At 32.7% G+C, this 17945-nt stretch overlaps 2 long non-coding RNA genes across 4 annotated transcripts in view; both read right to left on the reverse strand.

The window, feature by feature from the left end:
* The window catches only part of LOC140040993 (uncharacterized), a 44650-nt gene extending 32228 nt beyond the window's left edge, over nt 1-12422 (reverse strand). For all 3 annotated transcript variants that reach the window (XR_011842796.1, XR_011842795.1, XR_011842794.1), the window contains exons 1-3: nt 12302-12422; nt 12116-12171; nt 7778-7829 (exon numbers count right to left, since the gene is read on the reverse strand). This is a non-coding gene — a long non-coding RNA (uncharacterized lncRNA). The remainder of the gene's footprint in view (nt 1-7777; nt 7830-12115; nt 12172-12301) is intronic.
* A 68-nt stretch (nt 12423-12490) lies between these two features.
* Nucleotides 12491-17945, reverse strand: part of LOC140040994 (uncharacterized) — a 47459-nt gene continuing 42004 nt past the window's right edge. The window contains exons 5-7 of the long non-coding RNA XR_011842798.1: nt 13193-13311; nt 12717-12915; nt 12491-12580 (exon numbers count right to left, since the gene is read on the reverse strand). This is a non-coding gene — a long non-coding RNA (uncharacterized lncRNA). The remainder of the gene's footprint in view (nt 12581-12716; nt 12916-13192; nt 13312-17945) is intronic.

Raw genomic sequence — 17945 nt, forward strand, 5'->3', positions numbered from 1 at the left:
TTTTTTCCCGCAAATGTGTATAATAATTGTTCTGCACCCAGGCTACTGGTGATTTGCCAACGGCAGTCTACTGCATTGCATCTGCATTGCCGTTCTGGTTAATACGTTATAAAGGTTTTAAGTTTATACTCCAAGGGCCCATAAATTTACCTACTTGTGTTAAACCATTGGGAGATTGAGTGATTGGAATGTTCCATTCATTGCAAATCAATACATTTGTATAAGCGTGTATTAAATCTATCAAAATACAGTAGTATTTTTTTTAAATGTCTTCAACATTATGATGCTGTACTCGAGCTGTTCAACCGGTTTTCAGCTATTAAAAACAATTATCGTAGAAGGAGATAGTTAAATGCGAAGCATCCTCGTCTTATTAGGTTTTTATGGTACGATATCTAATTTTGATAAGATGTTTCTATTTTTATAGCAATTTTAACTAATTTTTAGTTATTTGTAATACAATTCATTTTAGTCCTTGACTGTCGTTTTGTAATATATTTTTATAGGCCTATACCGAATAAATAAAAAAAAATAAAAAAATAAAATAAAAATTATTGTGTGCGGGTATTTTTCAATATGGACATCCATTAGACAGTGTACCACGATCAGAAAATTGTTAAACCTAAATTCGTTTTAATTGTCAATTATCTAACTTAATTTAATTAGTAAACAGGGTTACATCAGGTGGTTAAAATCAGTACCGAAAGTACGAACCAACTTTATATACCATCGAGTAAAAATTCTAGAAGTAATGCACAATTGACCAAATTTTGCCCTTACGTAAATTTATATATCGATGCTTAAGCTAGCATTCCCACCTAGTTGGTGCCGTATCTGGGGATTCCGATTTGAACAATAGTATAGATGTACAGTATAATACTGTAGTACTGAAAACTCATCTACAGTAGGCGGTTGTTAGCCTATGTTGGTTGCTAGTGTGAATGTGATGTGCTTCCTCATTGGTACCACAATGCAATCACTTCGCTGATCAGTGATGATGATTCTAATGTAGGCCTACCGGTACTTGCTGATGGCCTAAAATCATGCTATTTCGCCTTACTTGTAGCCCAAGTAAGTAATAATACGTTTTCTGTCAATCTCAATCAGATAAAGGTACAACTAAGCAACGAGGTGCCATATATGATGCTAGTGCTGTACTACAAAAGCGTGTTCAGAACAAAAAAATTGTAATATTTAAGGCATGTTATGTAGTTTTATTTGTATTACAGCTATTTAATTTTCTTGTATATAGTATAAGGTTCTATTTTAACTGTTTGTAATATATGGAGTGAGTGCAGAATATGTTTGGGCTTTAGCTTATTCTCACTCCTGGTTATTTTCATTGGTGACTGAAAAATATTATTATTATTAATTTTAGAAGCTGTTGAATTGTAGATATGAATTTATGTAATGTAAAACTTTTGTCTATCGAATGTCAGTTGATTTTCAAGTCAGATTTTGATCTCTTTTGTAAAAGTTTAAAAGAGTTTTATGTGCCCAAATTTCTTATTATTATAAATTTTTAATAATGTACTTGCTCAGACATTTATCTTCTGATATTGCAATCTTTATGTTTTATTTTGATGACCTGATCATGTAAAAAAAAAAGCGAGTCCAGTAATTTTCTCTATGCTACACTGTATATATTATATACAGGTAATATTCTGTAAATAATACGACACAAATAAACACAATTCAGGACTGTAAACATACTTCAGGTCACAGGATAGAATAATAATTTTCGTACAGTATATGCATCTTGCATTTGGGGGGATAACCCGAGTCACATGAGTTCAAACCTAGTTATTACAGTAAATATGTTTCATTTTGCAAAATCAAAACACGGATGTGAAACTAAATGATGAGTTGTAAACTTACAGATACATGAACTGTATCTTTTAGTAAACCTGCACAGGAGAAATGCTGGGAAGTAAACAATACTTGACAGTAAAGTTGGACAAACGATAATCACAAGATTAGGTCTATAACATTGATCAAATGAGCCCCTTTCTCACAGATGTGGCTGCAATATACCGGTACAGTGCTGGCGTCGTGCCGGTATCGTTACCGGCATATCATTAGGCGCAGGAGCCCCGGATAGCGTTACGAAGTCGTTAACTCTGTCAGCCCATGGTCAACCCAACTAATGTGTTTTTCCCAAGGACAACTTATCAATAACTAAACTTTGTCACCACCCATAAGTGTGCTGTTCATTTCCTATTGACCAATGAACACCAATGTAACTGGACCTGAGTTTCTTGCTATTCGACCTTGGGTGCAAATTATACAATTAATTGATGTTAAGGCCACTGACTACTCTTTTCTGTATAGAAACACTGAATTGACTGAATAATAAGAAAACCCTACAATAATTTCTACTACTACTTGATATGGTGTTATACAAGAACTATATTAAAAGAATTGAATGTCTGGAGAATGAAAAGTTAAACGTTATAACTTATATGTAAAACATCACTTAGATGATATCTATCAGATATATCATTTTCTAAAAATTGTTTCATTAGTTAGAATAGATATCACGGAATACCAATACTGATCTGGACTCGGAAATTCAAAATGTAGCAGGCAACGTTTCACCAATGAAAACTTTCAAGACAAACAAAGTATCATAATTATCATGATATCCATTTTTATTTAATAACGATAAATGGATATAAATATTTCGTCTTTTTTGTTATTTTGTGATGGAAAATATATTGAGTGAACATTGGCTGAGCTTAAGTGTTCCCCGTCCCCTTAATGTCCGCTTTATAGGAGTGTCCCCTCAGTAAGGATTTGCTGTTTTGCCCCTTAATAATAAATTATGATGTCCATCTTATCCTCTCAATTTTAATGTGCTACACCCGATAATAGAATACACATCTAGCTCGTATGTACTTTAAAGAACCTAGTACATCTTTCGAGACGAGTGGGGGGTTACCCCGGTGTATTATCACAGCCACTGATCACCAACTGGGCCCTCTGGGAGACCAGTCTTTGATTGAAGAGGTTACCCATTATAAATATATATTTCAATTCAATAGAATAACTGTACAGTAGGCTCCCATTTGATGCAATGTGTTACCCAATGTGCTCAATTTGATTGTGCTACCCAAATCCATGCTATCCATTTGAAATAATTTGCTATCCATTTGAAATAATTTGCTATCCATTTGAAAGAATGTGCTACCCGATAATCCGTATAGAATAATGTACAGTACAATTACATATATCCATTTGATTGTGCTACCTAATGTGCTATCCATTTGAAATAATGTGCTATCCATTTGAAAGAATGTGCTATCCATTTGAAAGAATGTGCTACCCGATAGTCCGTATAGAATAATGTACAGTACAGTACTATATCCATTTGATTGTGCTACCCAATGTGCTATCCATTTGAAAGAATGTGCTATCCATTTGAAAGAATGTGCTACCCGATAATCCGTATAGAATAATGTACAGTACTATATCCATTTGATTGTGCTACCTAATGTGCTATCCATTTGAAAGAATGTGCTACCCGATAATCCGTATAGAATAATGTACAGTACAATTACATATATCCATTTGATTGTGCTACCTAATGTGCTATCCATTTGAAATAATGTGCTATCCATTTGAAAGAATGTGCTATCCATTTGAAAGAATGTGCTACCCGATAATCCGTATAGAATAATGTACAGTACAGTACTATATCCATTTGATTGTGCTACCCAATGTGCTATCCATTTGAAAGAATGTGCTATCCATTTGAAAGAATGTGCTACCCGATAATCCGTATAGAATAATGTACAGTACTATATCCATTTGATTGTGCTACCTAATGTGCTATCCATTTGAAAGAATGTGCTACCCGATAATCCTTATAGAATAATGTACAGTACTATATCCATTTGACTGTGCTACCTAATGTGCTATCCATTTGAAAGAATGTGCTACCCGATAATCCGTAGGCTATAAGAATAATGTACAGTACAATTATATCCATTCGATTGTGCTACCTAATGTGCTATCCATTTGAAATAATGTGCTACCCGATAATCCTTATAGACTAATGTACAGTACTATATCTATTTGATTGTGCTACCCAATGTGCTATCCATTTGAAATAATGTGCTATCCATTTGAAATAATGTGCTATCCATTTGAAAGAATGTGCTATCCATTTGAAATAGGCCTAATGTGCTATCTATTTGAAAGAATGTGCTACCCGATAATCATAGAATAATGTACAGTACTATATCCATTTGATTGTGCTACCTAATGTGCTATCCATTTGAAATAATGTGCTATCCATTTGAAAGAATGTGCTACCCGATAATCCGTATAGAATGCACAGTACAGTTATATCATAGTTATATCCATTTGATTGAGCTATCTATTGTGCTATCCGTTTGAACTAATGTGCTGTCTGTTTGAAATAATTCAGGGGTTTTTTTTTAAATATGTTTTGCTATCCATTTTAAACGTGCTAAACAAGTTACATATTTGTTGATATAAATTTGCGGTACACCACGTAGGCCTATATTAGTTCTGAAAAGAACTGTTGAGTTGCTTGACGTTTCGATTTAGGCCTACTCCAAAGTCAAAGTCTCCAAAGCTATTCCATCATGTCGTATTCGGGGAATCGCCCACAAGTGTTTTCTCAGAGAAGGGTATGTTCTGTATGCTATTTTTTAATAATGTACAAAAAATGAAATGAAAAATCATATTAATTATCGGTATGTACGGAGGAAGCTCGAACAAGACGAAGCGCGAAACAAATAAAAGCGCAGCGCGAAACATCTGAAATGATATACAATTTCTCAAAACATGAAAACACAGAATATATTATATTAATATAACTTTTTAATATTTCTAAAGGCTCGGACAAGGAAGAAGGGCCTTAAAAAACTGAATTGCTATATGTTAGACCACATTTCCATAACTTTTCAAAACTCATCGAACCCTCTGCTAGTAGGCCTAATTAATATAGGAGCGTATCGCCAAATCATTAGAGAAAAAAAACATGGCATGAAGATGTAATTAATCAAACAACGGCCAAAGAATACCAACAATTTTAATTTAGGTTTCGATTCGTAATTACTAATGTGGTGGACTAAGCCTAGTTTGAAACTATAGTGACCATTTATTTTAGAAAGAAAGATAGAGAAATTTGTTTCCATCTCCATGTTATTGTTAATACCAAGGCACTTTTCAATTAAAAATTCTGGCCTAGTATTCTTGCAAGGTCGTCACAGCTCCAGTTACAAAGGTCGTCACAGCTCCAGTTACAAACGGTGATACAAAGTGTCAATCATTTGACCAGTGAACAGCCCACTGGTAGGATAGTCCTTGAAACCGTCCGTAAAACACATTAATCACTCACATCAGTCATGCCGCTAATGGTTGAAAACCTCACTTTTTGGGGTTTTCAAACGTAACGCTATCCGGGGCTCCTGCGCCTAATGATTCATTCTCATCGGACTATCGTGCCGGAAATATAACCGGAATATACCGGCTTTCTGTGAGAAAGGAGTCGGGCATATTCGTCCAATAAAAAGTCTCTGACAAAATAATTATTGAGGGCGTTCTTTATTGTTATTATTTTTGTCTAGCGATGATATGGCGGCGAATGTTAAGTTACAGATTATTATCTTCCTTTATAGCATAATTATGCAATACATGCTATGTACAGTATATTGTGCATATATTATACAGGTATAGCAATTAATTTGCCGTCATCGGCAATCTGTAAAACACCTTAGAAGGCTGTAGGCCTACAATTTACAAGGCGACGAAAGGTCAGGCACCAACAAACAAAGAGCTATTATGGCCTAGCCTAGCGGCCTATATAGATTATGCTACAAATTTCTTCTTGTCCCCTTATTTTAAGCAGCTCTCTTATCTCATTATCTCTCCAGTTCGACATTATTATTGTTAATTGAATTGAATAGGCGCCAAAGTGATACACTTGACTGCGCAAGGTGTCAAAGCCTCGACGGGGAACCCCGGAATATAACGGCAATACGTTCTCACAGAATGCCCGTCTGGCATTGCGGGGAATATCCCTAGAATATTACTAGGTCTAAAGCAGGTCATGTCGATGCCGGCATGGTGCCGGCATGATGCCAAGACGACCCGTTCTCACAGAAAACCATACCGGCATGGTAATGGTATATTCCCGCAATATTCCTGGCACACAACTCTGTGAGAAAGGGGCTAGAGAGACATGCATGTTTTTAGAACTATGAAGTCAATTACGGGTTTTGTAGCAGTGTTTATTTTTCTCTTTGTTGAAAGTTGTTTGTCAACACAGCAACACAATGTATATTGTACAAAGCTAAATGATTACTATATTGTTGGACAAATGCTGACAACTACATGTTATGTTAGCAAGTGTAATGATTGTATCAAATATTATCAGTTGAAGAAGGATAACCATTTTATAGTGGATGAAACATGTATCCACATTTTTAACAAAACAATACTTCCTCATGAAATAGAGATAACAATAACCAATTTGAGTATTTCTGACAGTGGTGAGTACAGTATCCTTGTCACTCATCATGATGATAGTTCACAGGAATCCAGATTATTTAATGTGAGTGTATTTCCACAGCCTGCACCAAAGTGCTCATCTAACAAAGATTATTGTATAATTGGTGACTGCAGCATCACCTTACAATGCAAAATCTTTTCATATCTGAATCTTAAGTTAAATGATAAGGCAGAGTACAATCAAACAATTTCAGGTAATAATACAATTTATGAAAGAGAATTTCATATTACAGATCAGGACAAAGGTGTGGTTAAGGACATGTGTCTTTTCAATGTAAAATCTTATTGGTATCCTTGCATAGTCGAAGTATTAGTAAAAAGCCGATTGAATGTTTCTTTAAAATCAGCGGGAAATGTGATTGAAGGAGACGATGCGGTTTTAAATTGTTCCCTACCAAACAACAATGACATCACTCAAGTTGATTACATATGGGAATCATTCCCAGAAATTGACATGAATACCAAAGGTAACAGTTTAACAATACGCAATGTATCCATTGGTTTAAATGGGACAGAAGTAAGATGTACCGTAAGACTAGGTAATTATTCAGAGGGTTCAGCAACAACGATACTGAATGTTGACATCCTGGATCTTGATCAAGTTCATCCTGATGTCTCAACGATGCAAATAACAACATCCGACATAAGCAGGGAAGATAATACTATGCACTCAAAATCTATATTGCTAATTCGATCAATCACATTTTGTGTGTTTATTATTATCGTGGCAATTTTGAGTACAAAATACCTTAACACAAGGAAGAAAAGAGATTCCATTGACAATAGAACTACAAGCAACGACACAACCTCTGATGTAGAACTGAATGTATCGGTTATAGAGAACTGAACAGGAGCCGCATGGATATTTCAATGTATTGGAATACTGTTTCTTGTTTGAATAACAAATAAAGTGTTTTAAAATGATTATACAGTATATTAAGTAAGATGTTTTATCCTACTCTGACGTAAGTTGTACTTTTATACTAAGTACATTGATAATACAGTACTTGCAAAAAAAATGTGCAAGTAATTCTTGGGATTGACTCGATACAATTGTAAAATTAGCAATAGTTTAATTTTTTGTTAATCCTGGCCACATAAATATAAAAAAACTTTCTATAACCAATTTAATTGTTTAGCTTATTTTAGGGAACAATTCATTTAAAATAAACATAAGCATAATGTATCTACAGTAATAAAAAATACTATTTTATTTTAAAACTAGGTACATTACCACAATCCTGTAATGCTTTCTGTTTCCTCTTGTCAATGCAGTGGTTTTTAAGCTATAAGATGAAACAATAATTGAATTAGTTTAATTTTAGCTGTAAAATTATCAAAATAAAATATTTTTGATGCTTGAAACATTGTGGTTGTTATTATTTCTGGTTGTGTAAGCCATCGTTTTTCTACAATCTATTAATTAAGAAAGCTAATAATCAAGAATTGGGCATAGACTTATGTATTACCTCCAGTCGATTCACGGAGATGTTTAATGGTGAGTGAGTGGCCGAGCGGTTAAGACAGTGGAACCGTAATCACGTAGCCATAACATCGGCAGGGGTTCGAGGCTCACTCACTCCATGGTTCTGGTGGTAGAACGAGTCTTCTCGGATAAGGACTATAAACCGTAGGTCCAGTGTACACAACTTGCTCGTGTGCACTTTAAAGAACCTAGTACATCTTTCGAGACGAGTAGGGGGTTACCCCGGTGTATTAGTACATCACAGCCACTGATCACCAACTGGGCCCTCTGGGAGATCAGTCTTTGACTGAAGAGGTCACCCAGTATAAAGATAAAACAAATAAAACAAACAAACAAACAAATGGTCAGGACATCATGCAGAAGCGGTCAGTCTAATTACTGAAAACAACCGAAAATAACCGAAAACAACCCTAAACAACCGAAAACAACCGCAAACAACCGAAAACAACCATAAACAACCGAAAACAAACCGAAAACAAAATAAAATAATCTAAATACCGAAAACAAATTTGTATAATATTTTTTAAATGTCGCCCTCTATTGATGGGTGTTTCTTAATCTAAGACCATAACAGAGACAAAACCGCGCGCGCAAAAGCCAAGGAAGAAGACCCTACGATGGTAGTGTGCACAAAATACAACTAAAAATCGTGCAATCAATCAATGATAACATCGCATTTACTTACAGAATCTATAAAAATATTTTAATTTTAGTCTTTCGATTTTTGATCCAGAAACCAGCGCATTACTCCTTACAATAATTGTGAATATGTTAATCCATAGTTTAGAAGTAAATTGACTATGGTTAATCATGATCGATTTAATTATAGATTTTCAAAGATAATTATACAAAGATACTAGGGACTATAAAGTATACTTAAAACAAGCTCACTATAAAGGATTCACAATAAAATCTATTCAGTAAAATTAATGTAGTCGAGTAAATAACGTTTTTATCCTTAATCGCTTCAGTATTCACTTAATAAAGTGACGAAAACCGGGGACGAAAACGCAAAGTTAGGTAAAATCATGCTTTGTTTTTGAAAAGACTAAAAACGAAATTTGTTTATAGATTTTGTAAGTAAATGTAATCTACGGTGTATTTCATTGAATTTGTACGATTTTGAGTTGTATTTTGTGCACACTACCATTTCTTAGGGTCTTCCATGACTTTTGCGCCTCTGTATGGTCTTAGCTTTAGAAACACCCATCAATAGAGGGCGACATTAAAAAAAATATTATACAAAATTTGTTTTCGGTATTTAGATTTTTTAAATTTTTTTTTGGTTTGTTTTCGGTTGTTTACGGTTGTTTGTGGTTGTTTTCGGTTGTTTTCGGTTGTTTTCGGTTATTTTCGGTTGTTTTCGGTAATTAGACTGACCCTGCAGAAGCTTAGTTTTGAGTTTGAATCTCTGAGGCTTTTTCTCATTCTTTTTTTTCGAAATGAATTAATTAATATTCAGTATATCACCAGGTGGTTTAGAATTTGTTCTGTGCCTTTGAAACTGGCCAAAAATGAAAAAAATATTTTTTTTAATGTTTACAATTTATTTGTCATATACTGTATGATGCTAATATTAACATTTTTTTCTAAAAATGTCAAAAAAGAAACATTTTACTGATCTTGCTTCATTAACATTTGAAATCAAGTTGAGTTATTGGTGTTTATTTTTATTTATTTATTCTTTCTTTTGACTGGATTGCATTTTCAGTAACGTAGTACTGCTTTCCAAAATGGTCCAGTTATAAGTTTAAAAGTAAAGAAAATTTATAACAATTAACATATAACAAAAATTAAGAAAGATAAAAGCATAGGCCTAGGCCTAATTTAAAAGATATACAGAACAGTAAATTTTCTACATAAATAAAATGTAGGATCACTTGGATGACATTAGAGTTGCTATATTTTGAGTTTATAAATATTTGATGCATAAATGTTTAATGCATAATATATAAAGTCTGTACTGGTGGTGTCATATGGTGCAATAAATTTGGTTGATTAACTTGGTTTATTGGCGTGTGGGGGTCTATATAGACTTCCACATCTTCCTTTTTTTCCTCTTTTATGAGGTTAACCCACTTTTATTTCATATTTTACAGTCATGCAATTTTTCACGTACAATTTTAGAGTGAAATAATATATTAGAACCATAAAATATAATATATTATTTTTTCTCTTTCTTTATATATACATATATATTTATTTATGATGAAAGGAAAATAAATGTGTACACTAATAAAGAATGTTTGTTTTTTGTTCTCAGTACATTTCTTTAACATATCATTTAACCAAAAAAAAATTATACATCTTCCAAATCATTCACTGAAGATGCCTACACAAAAAAAATCACTGAAGATGCCTACAAAAAAAAACCCAAAAATTCACTGAAGATGCCAACAAAAAAATTAAAAACTCATTAAAGATGCCTACAAAAAAAAACATGCCTACAAAAAAAAAAAAGTTACTGAAGATGCCTACAAGAAAAAAAAAGTTCACTGAAGATGCCTACAAAAAAAAAGTTTACTGAAGATGCCTACAAAAAATTTACTGAAGATGCCTACAAAAAACCAAAAAAAACATGCTTAATATTGTCTTAATAAAGAAATAAAAGAAATCATCCTATTCCGGAATAAACTATTAAGCTCAAGCAATACAATCATCTTATATTACTTAAGTCTTTCAAGCATGTAACGTTCCTCATCCCCATCCTTGCCTTTTAGACTTAAATTAGTTTGGTTTTTTCAAATTTTCTTTAAATAATTCGCCTATATTACTACAATACTTTATAAGTTGATATTGAAAATTAAAGGCGAGTAATACGGTATTAAATTTAGTAGTAATGTTTACAAAGTACAAGTTTAACAATTGGGTTTGCTATTTATCAAATAAAATAAATATACTGAAATAAACTTGGCAAGAAAAAAAACAGCAATAATAGAGATAGAGTAAATAAAACATGTAATTTATAACAATTTATCTATTTGTTATACAAACAATCTGACAAGCATTGTTGTATCTCTGTATTGTGAAGTCAATAAAGTCGTACAAGTTTGTTTGACGCCACCAATTTATTTGGTGACGTCAACAATTTTAGTTACCCGGATGAGCAACGTAGTCTGTCGTGTGATTGTGAAATTGACAATGGAAATGGTAAGTCAAATTCTATTATTAATCCTGCTTAATCGAATATTTTATGTACATTTATTGATGTGTAAACATAAATATACAAAAATAGTACCTTTGAAAACTGAATTACCCATTGATAATCAGTCAATCACTGGAATATGATCGGTGATTCTAGGACGAGCATTGCCATTGTTCAGATAAAATGTAGATGTGGCTATATCGCTTTTATACAATGACACTGGAATTGTTCAAACGCTATCTGTTGTACTAGTTTGACAGGTACCTAAATTATCAATGGTTGCTAGGAACCATCAATGCATACTGTAATTCCCTATTACCATTAGTGAATTAAAGAAATGGACTATTCCATTTTTTTTTATTGAGGTTTGTACTTTGTTATATACCAATCAAGGTACTAGCCTATAATATTAATATATATACAATAGTTTGATAAATTAGACCATGTAAATGTTGGGCTAAAAAATATGGCAATAAACACTCTATCCTGCAATATTATTAATATTAAAATGGTTAAACATCTGGATTTTTGACAATTTAGTAAACATATTATAATTATTTATAAACAACTACAATTTTTAAATCTTATTTTATTTTTAAATTGGTTATAAATTCTTCTAAATTGCACTATTCAATAGAAATGTACAAACTGCAAGATATTGGCATAGTAACAATGTATTTTACTCCTTCTCTCAAAAGTTTTGAAATATTTTAAAATAATTTTGAAATTTAAGTCTTCTGACCTCCATGACTTCTCCGGGCCAAAAAACCCCCCACCCCCCAAAACACTTAAGTTTTAGTTTGTGTTCTCATCCTCTATTATTATATATACTATATGTTTTATTGCACACAATTTTGTATTATGTATCTAGTATATTAAATGAATGAATCCTATCTGAAGAGAGAAGTAATACTAGTGTAACATGCCTATTCCCATCTTACCGTTATGCCATCCATGCTATCATTGTGCCTCCATAAATATATAGCGCCTGGTTCTCCTGAAAAAAATAAAATATTATTGTTGCTACTAAAAATAACTATACAGTATAAAATTGCTTCTTCGAGTCAAGGAAGACAATGAGGTCAATAACTGATTACGTTGTTTACTGAGGCCTATTGTTAACTCACTATTAATTTGATGGTTTTCTTCTCCTTTTTTCAGGCATCTGCTGATAGTTCAAACAACAACTCTAGGCTTTGGTGTCTTTCTCTTCTGGTTATCATCACAACTTCAGTTTCTCAAGAAATTTCATTTGATAATAATTATCTTGAAAATATTACCATTGTTGAAACAGAAAAAGCAATATTGACATGTTTGCTTCTCAAAGATCATGAATCAACAGATCAAGTATCTTGGGTAAAACATGGTAAGAAAACAAACCAGACATTAGACAGTTCACGATATTCCTTTAAGAAGAATAAAAAAAGCAATGAAGTCTATGAGTATAGTTTAACAATTGATCCAGTTAAAAGATCAGATGCTGCAGATTACTGGTGTGTGTTTGATACTTCAACAGGTGTAATATCCTCAAAAAAAGCTTACCTGAACGTCCTCAAAGTTCCATCAAAAGAGTATCCAATGTGTTACTTTAGCCAACCTTCATATTACATTGGTGATGTCATAAACACCATGTGCATTACAGAGAGGACATCTACAGATCTTTCTATGGAGTTCACTGAAATGACTAAGCTAGCCTCATCACATGAAAATGATACCCACATGTGGAAAACCTTAGAAGTCTCTGCAAAACCAAATATAAATAATACACAGTATAGTTGTGAACTGTATATTGACATTATAAATAGCAGACGATATTGTTACACTGGTCTGTTGATTGTTATGAACAAACTAAATGTTGCCATCCATGGAGACATTCACTATAAATCAAATCAGATTGCAAGTTTCACCTGCAAAGGTAACTATACTGACACTGCTAAGTTTGCATGGACTATTGAAAATGGTGATATTGACAATAGTTATACTAATGATCAAGCCAACAATGCTAACATGACGTTTACCATTCAATCTGTACAAGCAGAATTGCACGGAGCTTCCCTCACATGTACTGTTGAGGATGAAGGCTTTACAGGCTCAGGTACTGTCATTCTTACAGTGGAAGGTGAACCCATGACAACAACTGAAACAACAAGAAAGCCATCAACAATCTCACCCATCTATACAGTGCCACTTAAAGATGTAGAAACTCTGATTCAGGAGAAGTTTAAAATTATTGAACAATTAGTTTGTTTAATTTTAATAACTTTAATTATAATATTTTGTATTTTGCTACTTAAATTGTTAAAAAAAGAAAAGGTTGACTAGGTAGAATCTGATAATTCGACTCCATGTCGGTGATGCAGAAGGAAGTTGAAATGTATTAATTGTAGTTTGTTTCAATTTAACAACTTTATTATGTGGCATTTTCACCTGACGTACTGTATAACGAGTGTTTCCTTTTAAAAGTTTGTGGTACAACATTGTTGTAATAGATTACATTTTACTTAATTGCTTCTAATTAATTGATTTTTGTGGACTAATATACCATAGTTACCAACCGCCTTGCATCGTGCGGGATGGTCCGCATTTCAGTGATTTTTAATGAAACACGTATTTTGAACAGACAAATGCGTGACCACATATTTGTCACGCATTTAGCAGAAGTATATGCATGATCATTTTTTTATCACAATTTGAGAGGAAAATGCATTCTATGGGAGTGTCATTTCCGGCCAACTAGAGGTGCCTTTCATCATGAATTTTACGTGCCAGAGTAACATTTCTGGCCATCTAAGAGTGCCAGTGAACTAAATTCGCTACTTCACAGGCCCCACAAGGGGGAGGGAGGCTGTGGCTAAAATACTTTGTGTCCGAATCAACAACCCCTTTTCACACACACACACACAAAAATAGTCTGTACCGCATTTCAATCTCTCAGGTTGGTAACTATGATATACATTAACAAATTAGAGCACATCACTGGTTTTTATTTTTTTACTTTAATTAAAAACAATGTATACTTTCAAATCTAAACCAGGATGTGAAACTAACAATATTATTTTATCGAATGATCAATTGCAAGAGTTGTAAGTTGCATAAACTTGTGACACTGGCTTGAGGTGAATGTTTGACAATTGGTATATATATATATATGAGAAAATATACACATGTTTTTAAGAACGATGAAGGCTATAGCCACCAGTGTTGTAACAGTGTTGATATTTATTTTCTTGGATGCAAGTTCAACATCAACACAGCAACACAATGTTGAGTGTGATCCGCCTGATGATTACTATATTGTTGGACAAACCATGACAACTAAATGTTATGTTAGATGTAGAAATTGTATAAAACATTATGAGTTGAAGAGGAATAACCGCTCAGTAGATGACAAACGTATCCACAGTTCTCATGAAATGTTTCCTCATCATTTTGAAATTGAGATAACAATATCAACTTTGACAATTTCTGACAGTGGTGAGTACACTATTCTTGTCACTCATCATGATGATAGTTTACAGGAATCCAGACTATTTAATGTGAGTGTATTTCCACAGCCTGCACCAAAGTGCTCATCTAACAAAGATTATTGTATAATTGGTGACTGTAGCATCACTCTACAATGCAAAATATTTTCGTATCCAGATCTTGAATTCAAAAATTGGTTGACATCAAAAGAGGCAGAGTATAATTCTTCAATTTCAGGTAATAATACAATATATGAAGGAGAATTTCATATCACAGATCGTGAACAAGGAGTGGTTTGGTACGCATGTACTTTGAAAGTAATATCTGAAACGTATATTTGCAAAATAAATGTAACAGTAAAAAGTTGCTTGAATGTTTCTTTAACATCAGATAATTGGATTGAAGGAGACAATGCGGTTTTAAATTGTTCTCTACCAAACCACAATGACGTCACTCAGGTTGAGTACATATGGGAATCATTCCCTGAAATTGACATGATTGCTAAAAGTAACACATTAACAATACTCAATGTATCCATTGGTTTGAATGGGACAGTAGTAAAGTGTACCGCTAGAGGTGAATATTCTGAGGGATCAGTAACAACTATACTACATGTTAAAATCTTGGATCATGACGTCTCAACAATATCTACATCAAACATTAGCAGTGAAGACAGATTTATGGATTCAAAGTTAATATTAATAATTCGGTCAACAATATTTTGTGTGTTTATAATAATTTTGGCAATTTTAAGTACAAAGTACATTCAAATTAGGAAGAAAAAACTTATTTTTGACAATAGCAATGACACAACTTCTGCTATAGAACTGGATGTATTGACATAAAGATAACAAATAAACACTAACAAGTTTTAAAATCCTGTCAGTGGTATCATAATTGCTGTATTAAATTGCTAAATTAACATGCTTTCTCATTAAGACATTTTTCTGTAACAGATTACAAAATTAGAAAACTTTATTATAATTATAAAAATTATACTTTTTTTTATAATAATAACATAATTAAAAAAAATAATATTGTTTTTGATTTAAAAGAAATCCTCCTGATCGGTCATTGGAAGTCTCTTATCTAGTCTGGGTTCCAGACGGAGTTTTGACTTAATATTAGTAAAAAGATAAATATTTTGGCACTTATGGCGTTTCATACATACACTTCTTGGGATTTCAGACAAACATCGAAAAGCCACGAAATAACTATAGACTTGGGCAAGTCTATTTCTTATCCATCTTTTTATTAATTTCTAATAATTATTGAATATGAGCAAATAATGTAAAATGTAACTTCCTTTTTCATCCTGACCTTTTCAAACATATTTAAATTTAAAGGCATAGACACACTGTAAACCATCCAGTAATATACTGGAAATTAATTTATCAAATTATAAATGGTGAAAATGATCTGTATACATATGTTTATTTAATGCAAAATCAAAACACGGATGTGAAACTAAAATTATCATAAAGAAGATGCATACATGGACTGTTTCTTACATAGTATACCAACGCTAGTTAGGCTACTGGACAAATGCGGGGAAAAACAGCGACTTGACACAAAAGTTTTACAAACAATCACAGTACAGGCACTAGGTGTGACCTAGAACAGGTAAAACACACAGTAAATGTACACACATGTTTTAAGAGTTATGAAGTCTATAAGTACCAGTTTTGTAGCAGTGTTTATCTTTATTCTATTTCATGAAACTTGTACGTCAACAGAGCAACACAGTGTTGATTGTACACAGCTTGATAATTACTATATTATTGGACAAACACTGACAAGTACATGTTACGTTAGATGTATACCTAATTGTGTAAAACACTATCAGTTGAAGAAGAATAACCACTTGGTGGATGAACCACATATCCACAGTTCTCATGACATATTTCCTCATCATTCTGAAATAGAGATAACAATATCCAATTTGAGGATTTCTGACAGTGGTTTGTACAGTATTAACATCACTCATCATGATGATAGTTCACAGGAATCCAGATTATTTAATGCGAGTTTATTTCCACAGCCTGCACCACAGTGCTCGTCTAACAAAGATTATTGTATAATTGGTGACTGCAGTGTTATTTTACAATGCAAAATCTTTTCGTATCCAGATCTTGAATTCCAAAATTGGTTGACATCAAAAGAGGCAGAGTATAATTCTTCAATTTCAGGTAATAATACAATTTATGAAGGAGAATTTCATATTACAGATCGTGAACAAGGAGTGGTTGGGTATGCATGTACTGTAAAAGTGAAATCTGAAACGTACATTTGCAAAATAAATGTAACAGTAAAAAGTCGTTTGAAAGTTTTTTTAACATCAGCAGGGAAACTGGTTGAAGGCAATGATGCGGTTCTAAATTGTTCTCTACCAAACCACAATGATGTCACTCAGGTTGAGTACATATGGGAATCATTCCCAGAAATTGACATGATTACCAAAAGTAACACATTAACAAAACTTAATGTAACTGCTGGTTTAAATGGAACAGAAGTAAGATGTACCGTTAGACTAGGTAATTATTCAGAAGGTTCAGCAACGATGATACTGAATGTTGACGTCCTGGATCGTGATCAAGTTCATCTTGATGTCTCAACGATACAAACAACGCCATCCGATATCAGCAGGGAAGATAATCCTATCCACTCAAAATCTATATTGCTAATTCGGTCCATTACATTTTGTGTGTTTATTATTATTGTGGCAATTTTGAGTACAAAATACCTTAATTCAAGGAAGAAAAGAGATTCCATTGACAATAGACCTACAAGCAATGACACAACCTCTGCTGTAGAACTGAATGTATCAGTTATAGAGAAGTGAACATGAGCTCTGGATATTTCAATATATTAGAAATGCTTTAAAATTGTTTGAAAAATAATTGTTTTTACATTGTACTGTATATTGACAAATCAGTAAAATTAAGCAGTTTATTTTTTTTTTATCCTGGCCGTATAATACAAAAAGTTGCTATGACCAGTTTAATTGTTCAGCTTGTTAAACCATTCATTTAAAATAAATATAATAATTAATAATTCTATAAAAACACTTAAAATATCAATTAATTTAACTTTAAAACTAGGTACGTTACAACAATCCTGTAATGCTTTCTGTTTCCTCTTGTAAGTGTACAGTGCTTTTAAGCTATAAGATGAAATAATAATTTAATTAATTTAATTTTAGCTGTTAAATTATCAAAATAAAATATTTATATAATATAATATGTTTTTCTACAAGCTATTATATAAATTAGCCTGGACAAAAGCTGATAATCAAGAATTGGGCAT

The sequence above is a fragment of the Antedon mediterranea genome, chromosome 2 (assembly GCF_964355755.1).
Source record: "Antedon mediterranea chromosome 2, ecAntMedi1.1, whole genome shotgun sequence".
NCBI classification, from domain to species: Eukaryota; Metazoa; Echinodermata; class Crinoidea; order Comatulida; family Antedonidae; genus Antedon; species Antedon mediterranea.